Source organism: Misgurnus anguillicaudatus, chromosome 7 (genome assembly GCF_027580225.2).
Source record: "Misgurnus anguillicaudatus chromosome 7, ASM2758022v2, whole genome shotgun sequence".
In the NCBI taxonomy this organism is placed as follows: Eukaryota; Metazoa; Chordata; class Actinopteri; order Cypriniformes; family Cobitidae; genus Misgurnus; species Misgurnus anguillicaudatus.
In genome coordinates, this window is record NC_073343.2 from 18,511,330 (window position 1) to 18,529,040 (window position 17,711).

Genomic DNA, 17,711 nt, shown 5'->3' on the forward strand with positions numbered 1-17,711 from the left:
GAATCACTGCACCATGGCCACAGGTCTGTGTGTTATGACAGTGGGACGTGGTTTGCTGATCGAGGCTGAATATTTACTGTACAGCTACCTTGGCCTCAAAAGCAATTTAATACAAAACAAAAACACATTTTAAAACTTTATTTTATGCAAATTAGGTTTCAGCCTTTATGTTTGAACATATTCACATTTAAAATATAATGTTTTTTCCGATTGGCCACCACACAAATAACATACGCTCATACGTTGAAGTCGTTTGTAAAACTAAATGTTAAGCAAACTCTTATTATGTTCACATGGGACTTTCTAAAATGCTTAACGAAAGTTAGTTTAACGAATTTGAAAGATAAAATTTTGTTGTACACCATATTAATAACGCATAATTTATGTAACAGGTAAAGTCAAGCGGATGAGAATATAAACACAACGTAACTTACACATTAAGAGTTTTCCTCCCAGCAAAATGTAATTTAGGGTAACGTTACTTTTTTAAATATGCTTTTATATTAATAAATTATTCTCTCAGGTAACGTTATATACTAAATCTGATCTTTTCATATCATTGATGTATACATTAGGCTACGTTAAGCTTTTCTTCATAATAGTTTTATAAAAGGAAAACACTAGCGTGTAATTTAACGCACCGCGCGTGCTCGTAGGCTTGCATACACATAGTATAATTTATTAATTAGGTTTACTGACTTTGGTAAACTAATATTACCGTTATACGTTAAGCAACGCGTCCGGTTAACGGTTTTAAAATGTCCCGTTCGGGTAAACAACCTGACAACCGCGGGTCTGATAATAAATAACTAACATAGATTATTTTACCTTGCTGGTCTTTTTTCATTCTCTCCTCTCGTGTATCTTCAACTGAAAAGCCCCGCTGTGCTGTCCCAGGGAAAGTCTTGTTTGTAAACTCTTCAGTATATGTGCACACCTGAAATCGGTCCTCTGAACACCTGTGCTGCTACATGGTTCCTTAGCTAAAATAAGTCAACGCCTGTGTGTATACAATTGTCAAAAATTATGATTTTGAGAAAAATAAAATAAGGATTTGTGCGAATAAGGAAAATACCGCCAAAAGACTGTTAGAAAATATACAGTAGCATACAGCAATTTTCAAAAATACAGTAAATTACGTATGATGTCACAGAAAATTCCCAAAATGCAACGCGAATTACAGTTATGTACTGTATAAATAGTTAACAGTATTATACTGGGTGATATACAGTAAATAACTGTAAAAATTACAGAAATGTCTAACAGTGTACTCTCTTCCTCTCTTTCTTAACTTTTAAATCGTTTAGCATCACGTCTCAAATTCGCGCGTGCAGTTGTTGTTATAGGCTTGATCGACTTCATGCAGCGCTGCAAGAACCTACAGCCGGATGACGTCAAAGTGCCGTCTCAGATCATTCTCGCTGTACTTTGACGTCATCCGGCGGTCGGTTCTTGCAGCGCCACATGAAGTCGAACAAGCCTAACGTGTGTGACGTCGTTGCCGTAAAGCAAGTCGTGATTCTCGCGAGATTTGTCAGGGGCGGTTCTCCCAAGCTTGCATTGGTGGTTTTGCTAGCGGATCCTCCCCGAGCTTCAACAGGAGGATGATTCGCCCTACTATGACTTTGTTTACCACTGAAATAACTTTGAAGCTGTTATATTAAGGTAAAATAACTGCATAGTGTGTCTTTAATACTTCTAATAATGATTCTAATTCTTCTAATTATTCTTATTATAATAACTTCTAATTATTACTCTTGCTATTAATTGGCCTACATTTTATTTTTTACCTTAACTACTTGGCTATCACACTAATTAAAGAACGCATTCACAATTGCGTCGCTGACAGCAAATCCAGCCTGCTGGAAGTCTTGTTGCAGAATGGCTTCATGGTGCTCTTCTGCTTCATGCCCCTCTGCTTAATCCTCCTCTTTCAAGGCAGAATACATTTTTGACATGTTAAAAAGAACAACACAGGCCACAATAATTTTACAAGCCCTTGAAGGCACAACGCGCAGCTCGCTGTGGAGACAGTGAAATCTGCGTTTAAGCTGCCCGGTCGTCCTCTCAATTGCAGACCTTGTGTGTGTCACAGCTATGTTGTATCTTTCCTACAGGTGTAAAAAAATAGTTTCTCCTTAGTTTTAGCAAGTCACAACATATTTTAATGCTCTATATGAAAGAAATCAATTACATATTGTTCACATTATTTTAAAGTTAAGCAATATTTAACTTTTTAAAGTTAGGATTAAAAATAATTGTAATCAGCTTATGTCATTTAAGTGCAGCATTAAGAGGGTCCATGAAGGGCGTCATAAGCCATGGTCGGCAGGGGTAACCACTGTCCCCGAGCAAGAGGCCACTGTGGATTCCAGTCTCAAAATCTCCCCCGATCTTGCTCTCTGCCAAAATCCTGGAGTCATGTGTACTCCCAGGCCACGAAGCAACGACATTTGTGATTCTGGACAGGTGGTCACACACTAACTGCACATTAATTGAATGGTATTTTTTTCTGTTCACGTATTGATCTTCGTGCGTGCGGGGTGCCTGAATTCTGACATGTGTGCCGTCAATTATACCAATTATTCGTGGAAACCCTGCTTTACAAAAAAATGAATTGCATCCTGTTCGTGACGAGATGGAAACGTCACGGTTTGGTTTAAATGATGGCAAAGGGCACGATTTATGAATGTGAAAAACATCTCCGACTACTGACTGGAAACTCCCAGATGCAAAAAAACGAAGTGCTATAAGCAGATGTAACACTGGTGGTAGTGAGTGGTTGCACTGGGTGACACGGTCAAGGTCATCTTCCAGTTTGTTAGCGATCTCATAGATTGCGCAATGATCAAATCGATATTCTCTTAACAGCTTTTCGATATTAAGATAGTCCAGCGGGTTCTCCCTATCACGAAAAATTCGCCTCGGCACATCAATATCTTCAAAACAGTAGCGGAGTGGCCATCGGGAGAGTCGGGACATTTCCCGGTGGGCTGGTAGTGTTTTGAGGCTGCAAGGGCCGGTCTGATGCATTGCAAGTTATATAGCAACCCCGTCTGGCGGCCTGATGTGCGGCCGCTTCCCGCTGGTCAAGCTGTGCAGCCTCTTTGCTCAACACAGTACGCTATATAAAAGTGCTCAACCTGTTCGGCAGGTCTAACCATGTTTAGGATTTTTTTTTAAATATAGGGGGATTATTGAACGGCCCCCTCTCCAAATTGCATAGCCTGTCGGCCTTTGATGTGAAAAGCCGCGTCGCCGAATGTCTGTTTATTTCAGTACGCGGTCGGATTGATCCATCAAGCGGAGACTATTTGATAGAAAGTGTGGATTAAGGATGTTTAAAATCTCTAGCCTGGTGGTCAGTACTTGAATGGATAAAATCAGCACATTTGCAAAGGTTTATCTCCATATGGCTATATATAATAAATAAAATTTAGAAGGGTAACTTTGCAGTATCACATTTTATATTTCCTACTATTAGATTTCTATTAGATTTCCATATTAATAGACGAGAGTATTCAACTGAAATATATAAATATCCTCACAACATTATTATTTCTCAAAACTTTGACAAAAATTATTTTCAAATGAATCTGTATTCTAGATGCACACATTATTCTGGATATGATTTGAATATTAGACAAGATAATATAACGGCAATGAACGTCTCATATGCCATTAAATATCCACATATAAATTAACATTACAGCATAATGAAATTAATAAAAAGACAAGGAAGCAGGATTGGCATGTAAATTGTATTATTATTAGCGGAAAAAAGCAATATATCTGAAATAATCTCTGAGGTAATGCGCCAAACACGTTAAAATAAATAAGCAATAACCGTGGAAAAAACATTATTATCTCTCAAAACTTTATATGACAAAAATTATATTTAAAAGAAATATTCTTACAGTTATTCATAGATGCACAAATTATTCCATATTACTCCGTTTATGAGCACATTCATCTCTGGTCTCGCTCTGTTATGTAATAGCTGATTGACAGGTGCGCAACTCCGTCTTTCAAACAGGTATAATTTTACTCATTTAGGAAAATTAGCCATGATTTAATGATTTTATTAATATTATGAAAATGTTTTTTTTTGTTGGGCAAATTTATTACAATTTGTATTACCCTAGTTTTACAACAAATAGGATACGAGATATTTTTTTTCCACGGAGGGCCGGTGGTATACGAAATTTCCCGGTAGATTTTTTGGTCCCACTCCGCCCCTGCTTCAAAAGGATCCATTAACTCAGCCATGTCATCAAATTTGTTTTCGTAAAACTCTTAAGGTAAAGAATTCCCAACCTTAGAAAATACTAAGGGAAATGACAGTTAAGGGGCTTTATACAACACTTAATGGGTTTTAAGGGAATACTTAAGTAAAAAAGAAATCGTTAAGGGAAATTCTAAGTGCTTATGACGTTTCACTTAAATAAACCCTTAAGTAACACTTAAGGTTTTTTTTGCAACACCCTTAAGTTTAAAGGCGGAGTCCATGATGTTTGAAAGCCAATGTTGATATTTGAAATCACCTAAACAAACACGCCCCTACCCCAATAGAATCTGGACCTTCTGTTGATAGACCCGCCCCACACATACGCAACCCAGCATTTGATTTGATTTGATTGGCTATAAGTGTGTTTTGGTAGTCGGCCCGTCTCCTTTTCCGACGCGTTTTTCAAACATCGTGGACTCCGCCTTTAAGGGAAACATAAGGGTGCACTTAAGGGAAAATTACACTTAAGGTGCTTTATGCAACCGGGCCCCGATCTTGTCGAATTTAAGGTAGACTGTGAGGCACATGAAATGCTCACAACTTACTAAACCACAATGCAGTTCTCTTGCACATGGTTTTGAAAAACAACAAAGTCTTTTGGTTTGACAACAATCATGTCTTACTCACCTGCACACAGGCCCTGGGTTTGATGTTTCGCCAATATTTTAATACATCTGATTTTTATTAACTGCAAGATGTCAGCAATAGAAGCTGAATTCAGTTACTTTAGGAAATATCTCTCATAAGTCTTTCATCATGTTAGATTGTAACACAATGCTGTCATCATGATGTCATTTCCTGTGCCTCCCCTGTCTTTTATTAAAACCACAAGATTTTCTTCTGTTTACATCAAATGTCATTTTAGTCTATAGAATCAATATGTTTATTCTACTTATTAAACTTATATTTCTGCCAAGTACTTTAGGTAAGAGTCTCTGATGCTATTTTAATTGTTTAATTTAATTTGTATTATTATTATTTTTAATTTAAAACCAATTTCCATTTATCCAAAAGTCAGTTTATTTTTTGTCATTTTTTGCAGGCGCTAGTGATGTTACACAGGAGCCAAAAATACTATGGGTTCCACAGGGGGGATCTGCAAATTTGAATTGCAGTCATACTTTGGGAGCAGGCTATATCTACATGTATTGGTTCCGTCAACGGCAGGGAGAGTCAATGAAACTGATTGTATTCACAATGCCCACTAACAATCTAGACTTTGGTGAAGTTCCTAAGGAGAAATACTCAGCCAGTAAAACTGTTGCTGATAAGGGATCCTTCACAGTGTTAAAGGTGCAGCCTGATGACAATGCGGTGTATTTCTGTGCAGTGAGTGAGCACAGTGAGTCACACTCACTGCACTGCTGTACAAAAACCTAAAATAAATTGTAAACAAATTTAAGCGATCCTTTGTCCCAAATCACTGTTTTGATAATGGGCCTGTCTAATGCATCCAATAATGTATTAAATATTAGAGATAAAATATCAAAGATGAAATGGTATTTTAATGATTAAAATAGTCCTCACAAATCCGCAATTCTTGCAGGGTCCTATGAGCACTTTAAAAACATGATAATACATTTTAGTAGTTGTGTACATAGGGCGGTTTTCCAGACATGGCTTATCCTAGTCCCAAAATCCATGTTTGAGATGCCTCCATTTAAAAACACCTTGTACTGACATATCTCAACATATATCAGTGCCATTTTTTTGTTTTTAATATGCACAAAATACTTTACTCAGTGAATTTGCTGATGTAACATGGCTGCAGCAGGCGTAGTGATATTACGCAATGCCCGAAAATAGTCCCCTTGGTTACTTTCAATAGCAGGGGAATATTTTCGGGCATTGCGTAATATCACTACCAATCAGCAAAGTCACTGATTATTACACCAGTTTGAGAGTAGGCCTATAGTTCCTAGCCATATCGGCCTAGAAAATCTCAACTTTTAATTTTCCGTCTGTCTTAGTACACAATGTAACTACAGAAGAGTCAAGATTTAAATAGGGAAAATATTGAAACTCTTTGGTTGTTTTTTTTACCACGATGCTAATGGTCTAATCAGATTCACTGGGTTGTGCTAAGCTAAAAGTGCTAGCACCAGACCCAGAGATCAGCTGAATGGATTCCAAAACAGTAATAATCAAATGTTTAACTCTATGGGAGCTGGAAAATGATCATATTTTTTTTTAAAGTGTAATGTCCCTTTGAAATTACATATAGGCCAATGTATTTTAGCTGTCACTTTAACCGCAATGTACTACAACCATGCTACTGACAAGCAACCAAATGTTGCCAAACCAAACCTGGCATATCTGTAACATTTTTTAGATGCAGTAACATTACTTTTCTGTTAAATTGATCATTTAATGAAAATAAGTTTGGATGTGTGAGATAGACCTGTGCAAGCAAAAGCCATGCGTCATTATAAATACGCTAACAGTAGGCTACCCATAGGATTCACTTTTTAAAGCACAGGGATCTCATTTAGCATTTAAAAAAAAACAATGAAAAGACTTGTGGGCAGGGCGACATGTGTAGCACCGCCCCAAAATTAGGGCCGCCTCAATCTGCAGACTGGTGTACTGGACAAATCCTGTGAAATGTTCAATGTAAGTTTAGGTTTGGGGTAGGATTAGGTTGAAAACTGCACTCAGAGATTTTGGCTGTAGCTGTACCCCTTCTAGCCACAACTGTGCTTATCTTTAGATTTTGCTTACATTTCTACTGCATATCTTAAGATGGGTATATCAGTGCCATTGTTTTGTCTCAAAACAAAAGCTTAATTAAGTTAATTGTCACGGAGTGACTTTTTAGGGCGGAACCAAAAGTGAGAGAAGAGGTTCCGCCCGGACCGAGTTTTCCAAACACCGTCACTTCCGGGTATCCCGGGAACCCCCAAATCAATTGAAATCAACCGCAGGTGTGTGAACGACGTGGCGATCGCTGAATGGGTGATTCATACGAGAGACAGGAGTATAAAAGGAGCATTGGAAACACAGGAAGAGGCGCGCTGTTGTGTTGTTGTGTTGGGAAGGAATGCTGCGAGGAAGCAACGGGCTGAAATACGAGTGTGGGGAAACACAGGCTGAAACCGGTGTGGATTCGTTCTGCGAATGAAAGGAGAAGAGAAGAAAGATTCTAAAGAGGGGTGAGAAAAGCAACATTGGAGAAAGTTGATACATGCCAAATGTGTGTGCTTCATTGAAGTCTGGGCAAAGTAAACGTTGTTGTGGTACATCCTGTGGGTCACCTAAGGAGAGAGCAACGGAAAGGAATAACAGTTAAGGACACAGAGATCGTGAGTACCAAGTTAAGGACACAGAGATCGTGAGTACCAAGTAAAATACTTTTTGATGGATATAAATCACAGTATTGGAGTGTTACCTGCTGTTAGCGGCCCCACAGTGTATGTTGGGATGGGTGGGCGAGCCGAAGTCTTGGAGACCGAGCTGGCGTTGCGTGGCGAGCTATCACGATTAGGTAGGACATCGCTCGGGTCAGCGAACTCAAGTCTCCCTCAGGGCGGATCCAGCCAGGTGAAGAGTACGGCCCTTATTATTCACTGAAGTGTGTGTCGTGCAGTGTGTGAGTCTGTTTTGACGTGAGTGCACCTGAAGCCTTTGCAGTGTTGTGCCGTGTCTCTTGTTGTCTGTACTCGCCCAGGCTAGGAGGGTCTCTGTGTAAACGAGAGGGAGCTACCGAGACGGTGGACACCAGCTTTCCAACTGCCCGATACAACCCCAGCCCAGAGGAAGTGGACTGCATACGTCGAGTGAGGTACTGGGAGAACATTGTGGGAGGAATCATAACGTCAGAGGAGATGTTGAAAGTGCTGTATGAAAACTGATTGCTGTGTGTGCCTTGTGTGTGGCGGTGCGTGTTGAGCTGCTCACCCCACCGTCTAGATCTTCGCCTGTCCACAGGAGAAAGGGAAGAGGACGTGTTAGTCCAGGAGGACAGACGTACGGTAGCTGCTCCACTTGAATCCAGTCACCGAGGTGCCATCGGCCACGTTGGCCCTACAAGCCACAGCCGGACGCTGGTAAAAGCTCTCCCTCTTCTCGCCCTCGAACGAAGCGCAGAGGTGACGTATGGTTTTTGTTCTTACTGTTGTCAATACCTACTCACATATAGAGCTAAAGCTATACCCACCCTGTGAAACTCGTAAGCCCAGAGAAAGACCCTGTGAAAGTGTGATACTTACCTTATATCGAGCTGAAGCTATACCCACTCTGTGAAACTCGTAAGCCCTGTGACATAGTTAGTCTGTCCTTCACAGTGTTAAAGGTGCAGCCTGATGACAATGCGGTGTATTTCTGTGCAGTGAGTGAGCACAGTGAATCACATACACTGCACTACTGAATGAAAACCTTAAATAAAACTGCTATTGGTTTTAGAAAAATATGATACTGATAGAAATCACTTCTTTTACCTGCCATGTTCTGGGTGCCCAGCCTGATCTCACTAGAAATCTTACATATTTTACAAGTTGGCTAATTCCTATCAATTCATATGAAGTTAATCGTGCAAAATCATAAGATTCTAATGAAAAAAACAACAACGAAACCGAACCCTTAACCCCGCACCTAACCTCAACGTCACAGGGGTCAAGGCAAATCGTACCAAAACTTACGAATGTTGTCATATGAGTTAATACGAATTAGCCAAGTCATAAATATGTACGAATTTATGTATGTATTTTTAGGTTATTATTTAATTTAATATTTAAAATACACTCAAATATTACAATACTTAGTGTAATGCTAATAAAAAAATAATAATAATAATACACTAAAAACCCTTACTGTGCAAATTTACCCACCCTGTGAATGTGAGTGTATAATGTAGACTGGACGGCCAGAATTTCAGAAACAGATGACAAAAAATCAACACGAACGTGATTGATCCAGCAGATGGCACTGGAACCAAATAATGTAAGGGTTGTAGTGGCACACAGACTTGAGACTGTCTCATCGCAATCGCCTATCACGAAACAGAGAGTCACATGATACTTTTGTGACCTAATGGAAACTTTAACTGTATATGGAGCAGTTGCTGTAGGTGTAAAATTAAATTAAATGATGTTGAAATTATATGAGATGCCATTTCCATTTTGCAATATCCACTTGTGTCCTGGCCCACTGTTGTCTGTTCATAGAGATAAAAATAACACCAGGCACATGTAGTTATTTAAAAAGAAATATTTACTTATATATTGCTCAAAACAAACAATAAATATGACACATCACAAAAAAAAAAACATAAATTGACAATACAGCAAGTATGAATCATCTTACAGCATAAAACCCTCTATTGCTCGAAAAGGAGTGGGTAGAAGTCGAACTGTATGCACTAAACATGAACATAAAGTGTATGTGACCCACTCTGTGGAAAAATAGATATAATATAAAGAACATTCTGCAAAAACATACATTGAAATCTTAAATTAGTCGTAATCTCATATAGGTAATTTAATTATGAGACTTTTTCAGTAGTCTTTAATTCTTAAAAACTGTAAAACATGATGCAAGTAGCATGTTACATTTACCAAGGATGCAACATAAGGTGTAAAAAGCTATGTTTACATGTTTACGTATAATTTCTCATCATCTCTGAAGCAGTGTAGTTGCTGCTAGGCTGCAGGCTTCCGTTGTAGCAACCACTGAACCTAGTTTGAACACTTCCTGTTTGTAGATTGGTTAGGGAAGTTTAATTTGATGTACATTACTTTTAACCAATAAAATATTTTCCTGTTCGCTTTTCCCTTTATCAGCAATGTTTTACCTAATTTTATGTCTGAAATGTTTTTGTAAACCAAATAACTAAAATAATAACACTGAGATTAGATATGTTTGGAATTCCTGACAGTTTTCCCTACTACAGTATACCTAAACATAAATTGATTATGCATGGTGTAACTAATGTAGGACATACAGTAATTGGTTAAAATTGGAGCATTTCTTTTTAACAGACGTCAAAGTAAGATGCATTATATATAATTGCAGAATCATACACAAACCTTACATAGATGGGGAAATTATTATACTGCAGATACCGGTATATGCAACCCAGTATCATGAAATTACGTACCTATAGTCACGTAATTTTGTGAGTCTGTTCCGTGAAGCTAACACGTTTTTCCGCCTTTTTACGTATTTCTGTTTACGTGTCACTGTCACGTTTGTTACTCAACTGTTTTCTCCTATTTTCTTACCATTGTCATTTCGGTTTAGGGTTATATTTGCATAAAATGACATCCTTACCCAAGCTCAACTCTAACCCTTATGCCAGCCGACAATGTTTTAAAAATTATAGAATATAAAAAATAAATCATGAAAAAAACGTATAAACCAATACTTCAAGTGACATCCTAACACAAACACCAAATATAACCCTAAACCGAAGTGTCAATGGTTTGAAAATAGGATAAAACACTTGAGTAACCAATACGTGACAGTGACACTTAAACAGAAATATGTGACATGTTCACGCAAAAAGCGGAAAAGCATAATAATAATAATAAATAATAATACATTTTATTCATAGGTGCCTTACATGACACTCAAGGACACCTTACAATAACAGTAAAACAGTCAGTAGTAACGATATGCACAATGTCAATGTCAAAACCATAAAAAACAATATTAAAATGTCACAGGTCGGAGCGGACCACAGATGTCGTGAGTCTCGACCCTTCCTAGTTTCCACTTCGAGGAAGTCCCAAAAGCACCCCAATGACCAGACACACGAGAGAGTAAGTATCAATTTATACAGACTTTACTAAATTACTTAAAATAAAGATAGGGCAGGGGAAAGGGGACACTAAAACTGTAACTCTCCGGCCCAGGGAGAGCAGGATCTCCAGAGTCACCTAGACTCTCACGGGGACAGGGGGGTAAGTCGCTCCGCTTTCTCAGCTCGTGTCCGTCCGTGACTTGCAGTGGGTATTCCTAATCGAGCTCTTCCTTTTTGTCCACAGCCGTTGCAGCCCAATTCCTCCACTCCTGGCTCCTGGACAGAAGGACGCACACAGGTAAGTATGAAGGTAAGTATGGGAGAGAGCGGGTACCTGGCGTGGTTTAGTCCAACAGATACGTATCCTGCGGTCGTATACGGAGACGTCCAGTGAATCGGTGGGGTCCCGGGGGTCAGCCTAGATCGGCCTAGAAAACACACAGATGAGTATTCGGCTGTTTAGGAGAGTACAAAGGGTCCAGCGTTCCGTTTCCAGACGTCAGGGGGACTTCATCAGGTAAGTATAGAAGATATTACTCAGTTCACAACTTCAAACAACTACACAGGAGAACCAGATAAGTACACTGAACTCGTAGCGTGGATACTCAGATAAGTGTAAAGGGGCAATGCACCAAACTCGTAGCTTGGATGCACAGGTAAGCGTAATGGGGCAAGGCACTGAGCTCGTAGCTTGGATGCACAGGTAAGTGTAAAGGGACAATACACTGGGCTTGTAGCTTGGATGCACAGGTAAGTGTAAAGGGACAATACACTGGGCTCGTAGCTTGGATGCACAGGTAAGTATAAAGGGGCGATACACTGGGCTCGTAGCTTGGATGCACAGGTAAGTGTAAAGGGACTATGCACTGGGCTCGTAGCTTGGATGCACAGGTAAGCGTAATGGGGCAATGCACTGGGCTCGTAGCTTGGATGCACAGGTAAGTGTAAAGGGGCAATACACTGGGCTCGTAGCTTGGATATACAGGTAGGCGTCAAGGAGCAAATACACTGGGCTCGTAGCTTGCATATACAGGTAGGTGTCAAGGGGCAAATGCACTGGGCTCGTAGTTTGGTTATACAGGTAGGTGTCAAGGGGCAAATACACTGGGCTCGTAGTTTGGTTATACAGGTAGTTGTCAAGGGGCAATTGCACTGGGCTCGTAGCTTGAATGCACAGGTAAGTATAAAAGGGAAGTAACTTCAGCCTTACGGATACGACTCACCAACCCGGAGACGGCAGGGGTACGACTTTAGTCTCCAGACCTTCAACCCCGAGAGAGAACGTAGTTTCACACACACTCAGTGGATCCTCCTAACTGGGACGGATTCCTGGTGGCCACACACTTAGACAGGGACTCCCAACGTATCGTGACACAGTCCCTTGTCGATGCAGAGCCCTTGGCTCGAAACTAAGGATTTGCAGCAACACACACAGAGCTTTATAAACGATGACAATACTTCAGTAAGCAGATAAATACAAATACATCATCACTGGACTTGGCCCAAGGGAGCAGGTGGAAGTACATGGCAGGTTGCTGCATGTCGGGCCTCACACGGCCACAGGTAGGATCTCTCAGGCGGGTATCCCAGATTGAAGCACCGCACCAAGGATGTACTATATGAGTCAGCCTAACGCTTTCCTCTCCTCTCTTCCACAGCGTGACCAGAGATCTAGATAGGGGCGGGCATCTGAAACACTTGCAGCGTGTAATCACACACAATACAGCACGTCCACTTCTCCACACAGTAGTTGATCCAATTTTTACGCCTTAGCACTTCACATAATACTCACAGCAAACTCCTCTCCTTACAGAGTTCACAGCACCAACAGTTGGAAGGGATGGATTATAGATCGCCGTCTGGGTATGTATAAGGGTAACAGTCATCCAACGACACCAGCTCTCTCTTTTTCATCCAGAGCTTCCTCTTCGGCCTAAGGGGCAAGTGCTGACAACATTTACACACCACTGCACGCAAATCTTCAAGTGTAAACACAGCAATGACAAGACTCACCCACAGCAATCCACACACTCACGGTGACTTAAGGTCGCACCACCAAGAGAGCTGGGAGTAGATCCGGAATGGCAGACAGAAAGGCTGACATGAAGGATGGCTGGATAGGCGTCACCCCGCGACCGTAATCCACACCGCTGCTCTGTTTCAAGTCGTGCTAGCAGACACCGCTCATTCAAATATTCCAAGAGCTGTAACAATGCGTACTCATGGGTTCGTTGATCCATGACAATTCCCTTATCCTTCCCAACGCATCCTTCAATGACGCCGATGATCAATACGGGGGACTGAAGAGCAAGCAGTGCATGTAAACACAAGATTGCAATGAAGAATTCTTACATATATGGATCTCACTACTCCTTTAATTCCTCTTCGTGTGTCCTACCAAATCCACAATATCCTTAGTACGTCTCTCTCTCCTTCTCAGCCCACTCGCTGCTCCGTCTCACCTCCCGTCTTGACCGGAATAACAACTGCCCCATCCTGTTCTTTCAATGCTCTTGTTATACTCTACCCCTTCCTTGATTCACCCAATCATCGATCGCCACGCTTATTTCCACACCTGCATGCAATAAAGACCAAATTCGGTTGCCCAGAGTAATCAGGAAGTAGTGGTGCATCACGGATTCTCATCCGGGCGGAACCATTAGTTGCCACTTTTAGTTCCGCCCTTGAATCACGCCGTGACAAAAACATAAAAAATCACATAAAAGCCAGCCAGAAAAGATGGGTCTTAAGGCGAGATTTAAAAACAAGGAGACTACCACTGTTTTGCACATCCTGTGGCAGCAAGTTCCAAAGGTAAGGAGCTGCATGACTAAAAGCTCGGGACCCCATAGAAGTAATGCGAGTTCTAGGGAGAGCGAGTGTAAGTGACGATGAAGATCTTAGAGTCCGTGAAGGAGTATAAATATGAAGAAGGTCAGATAAGTATGACGGAGCAAGGCTTTTAAGTGCTTTATAAGTAAAAAGAAGAATTTTAAACTGAATATGATATTTTACCGGGAGCCAGTGCAAATGTTTTAGTATGGGTGTGATATGTTCAGCTAGGGGAGTTCTGCTAATGAATTGAGCAGCTGAGTTCTGAACTAATTGTAATTTGTTAAGTAATTTTGAAGGCAAACCATACAAGAGACTATTACAAAAATCAATACGAGATGTAACTAAAGCATGGACAAGAATTGCTGTGCTTTTTACTGAGAGAGCTGGACGTAAACGATTGATATTACGTAAGTAAAAATAAGCAGAGCGAACAACACTATTTATGTGTGCTTCAAATGAAAGAGTGCCATCAAAAATAACCCCCAGACTTTTAACTTGTTTAGATACGGTGACTGGTAAGTTATCAATATTCACAGATGAACAGGTAGACTTCCTCAGATTGTTTTTTGAGCCAACTAAAATAATTTCCGTTTTACTGGAGTTAAGTTTAAGAAAATTTAACGTAAACCAATCTTTATTTTCTGCCAAACAATCTGACAGAATAGTTGGAGGGAAATTAGCAGAAGGTTTAGAAGACACATAGAGTTGAGTATCGTCAGCATACAGATGAAATTGAATACAGATTTTCCTAAAAATATTACCAAGGAGTAGAAGATAAATAATAAATAAAAGAGGACCTAATATTGAGCCCTGCGGGACACCAGAATTAACATATGACATGTAGCATATGACACCAGAATTAACATGTAAGTATCACGGAAAAGACTCATAATAGGTACATAATTTTGTGATACAGGGTTGGTATATAAGTATCAGTGCCATCATAGTCCTGGGGTGCGTTCTCCGATAACATTGTCTCTTAGCGAGCTACGAAGACTCAAAAAGTACACCTTAACTACAGGTATACCTTTCCTACGTGTGTTCTCCGAACTATACCTTAGGATGTTGCTTAAGGTAAACCTTCTTAAGTTCGACCTTAGCGGGTGCTGTCCATGGTGAAGGTGCTGAATAGGTTGATATCGATGCCTCGATGATCGATTGTGCGCTCTTTCCTTCACAGCGGTATAGGTAAAGTATTGAGAAAACAATGTTCTTTATAAAGAAGCGTTTTAGAAATAGTACAAACTGCATTTATCGGGGCTCATTGAAATATGAACATGCAGAAATAAATACGAGTATGTGTTTATAATTTAGCAAGTGTGCGTGTTAATGTTCTCCACAACGTATGCTGATTATCCACCAGCCGTATCACATTATTGGCGTAAATCGCTCATTTGTGTAATTGGATGATTTCCTTAATAAAAGCGCGAACATGAGAGACATACCGACATTCACTATGTCTGGAAAAAAAGTCCGCAAAAAAAGATCGCCCAGCTTCACTGCTTCCGAAATGTCTATACTGTTGGATGAGGTGGAACACCACAAAGGTGTATTATTCGCTAGTTTCCGCACAACGGTCTCCAACAAAAAAAAAAACACGACATATGGAAAAGCATAGCCATGAAATTGGCAGCGTCTGGTTCCTGCCCATTGAGACAGTGGGACGTGATCCGTAAAAAATGGCACGATTTTGCCAGCGCTGCCAAAGCGAGAGGTGCAGCAGTCTGGAGAGACCGGGAAAGAACTGGTGGGGGATCCAGCTCTGTGCCTGCACTCAGTCGCGATGAGGAAAGGGCCCTGGCAATCCTCGGAGAAGCAGCCTCACAGGGTATCTTAGGGGGGATTGATCTGAGAGCAGGTGTGGATACATTGCCACAGAGCACTTCATCTTTACCTCCTCGACCCAACACACCCTCTTCCCCTGCCAGCAGTGACAGCGCTTCTTCAGCACCGGCATCACCACACCTGTCCGCACCTTCACTACCCTTGACTGAGGTAGCCCATCACCTGCAATCCGGCTCCAGAAGGTGTCCTTTAATCCGATGCGACTGCAGTGATGAGCTGGTGAAGCTAGAAAAAGAGAGGCTACAACTTCTGCGGGGAATCGAGCAAGGGCTACAAGAGGCAAACGACATCGCCCGAGCCACGCTGGAGGTGGAAAAGGCAAAGCTTCATATTATGGAAAAGCAGTATGCTTTGTCCGAGGCACAGTTTCAAAGGCCATCAATTTCCGTTCCAATAATACTCCCAGATCAAGGTAAGGTTTTATGATGTTTGGAAGAGTGTCATGGTGTTTTTAATCTAACTATTCTTTTACGTTACAGGTGAACCATCGCCGACCCAGTAACAGGCTTTTTCACATTTTTCTGTTTTCTGTGGAGTGCCTTTCAAATTTACTTTCAAAAGTATTTTCAAATAAAACACGATTAAAAGCAAAACTGTTGTCATCAATGTATGGTTTGATTATCATCTTTAAATGAAATATCATTTTCCATCTCATGAAAGTGTGTTACATTACTTTTAATTTGGGTGTTTTAGGAATGCAAAAAGCAACTTATGAGTGACACTTTTTCCCACGTATATAATATACCCGTATCCACGTCATAAATTTGCACTACGAGGTTAATGCTGTGTATCTTTTTTAAATGTATATGCATGCAAAGCCAATTGTAAGTACAAATAGCACATGCTATACTGGGTACACAGCGCAAGGACATCGGGTAGCCAAGGTATTGTGACACAACCTTTTGAAGTACTAAAGTAAAAAAATAATGTGATTGGGGTTTTTAGCATTTAAGTGAAATGGCATGGAAATGGGTGACAAATGAACTGTGTGCACATTTTAAATTTATTAGAGAAAAAAACACAAATAAAGGAGGAATCTGAGTGGTCGATTTTAAACAAAGAAATTGCTTGAACAAATATTAACCAAAAATAGAGTGAATCATTTGGTGCCTCGTTTGCACACCAGCAGCGTGTAGGGCATCTCGTAATTCAGGTGGGTTGTGGAAACCTGCTTCCTCTTCCTCCTCTTCATCCACCTCTTCTGGCAAAGCTGCACCTCCAGTAACTGCAATGTTGTGTAGCATGGCTGTAGCTACTACTACTGCACAACATCTTTGTGCCTTCAGAAGCAACCCTCCAGCAGATTTATGAAGGCAATGGAAACGCATCTTCCAGCGCCCAATCGAGCGCTCCACCAAGTTGCGGGTACGGGCATGTGCAGCGTTGTAACTGTGCTCAGCCTGCGTGGTGGGGTTGGTGACTGGATTAAGAAGGTATGTTCTTAGGGGGTAGCCGCTGTCTCCTAAAAAAATGCTCTCCCCAAAAACTATTCTTTCTGCGTCTTGACCCACCGCTGAATTGGCCCACACAAAGCTGTCGTGTGTGCTACCAGGCCACTTTGCCACTACGTCTGTAATCACTCCCCAGTGATCAACTACCACTTGGACATTGATAGCCGCGAAGCCCTTGCGACAAATAAAGGGCCTGGTCGAGTCCTGATGGGTTGGAGATGGGAATAAGTGTCCCGTCCACAAGGCCAATTACTTGCGGGATACCCGCAATGGCATGGAAGCCTTGATGTGTCTCCATCACTTCGTGAATTGTGAAAGGCATACGTATGTAATCAGTGGCGTGGCGAAGCAGTACGTTTGTGACTGAGTGAACGCACAGCCACACTGAGGTCTTACTCAGCCCATATTCATCCCCAACAACCTCCAGAAAACTCCCCACGGCATAAAAACGAAGAGCCGCCAGCAGCTGAATTTCGGGGCTGAGGGGGTAGCTCCGTCGAGTTTGTCTTGACAAATCTGGGCCAACAAGATCCAAGAGCTGCAGAATTTGCTC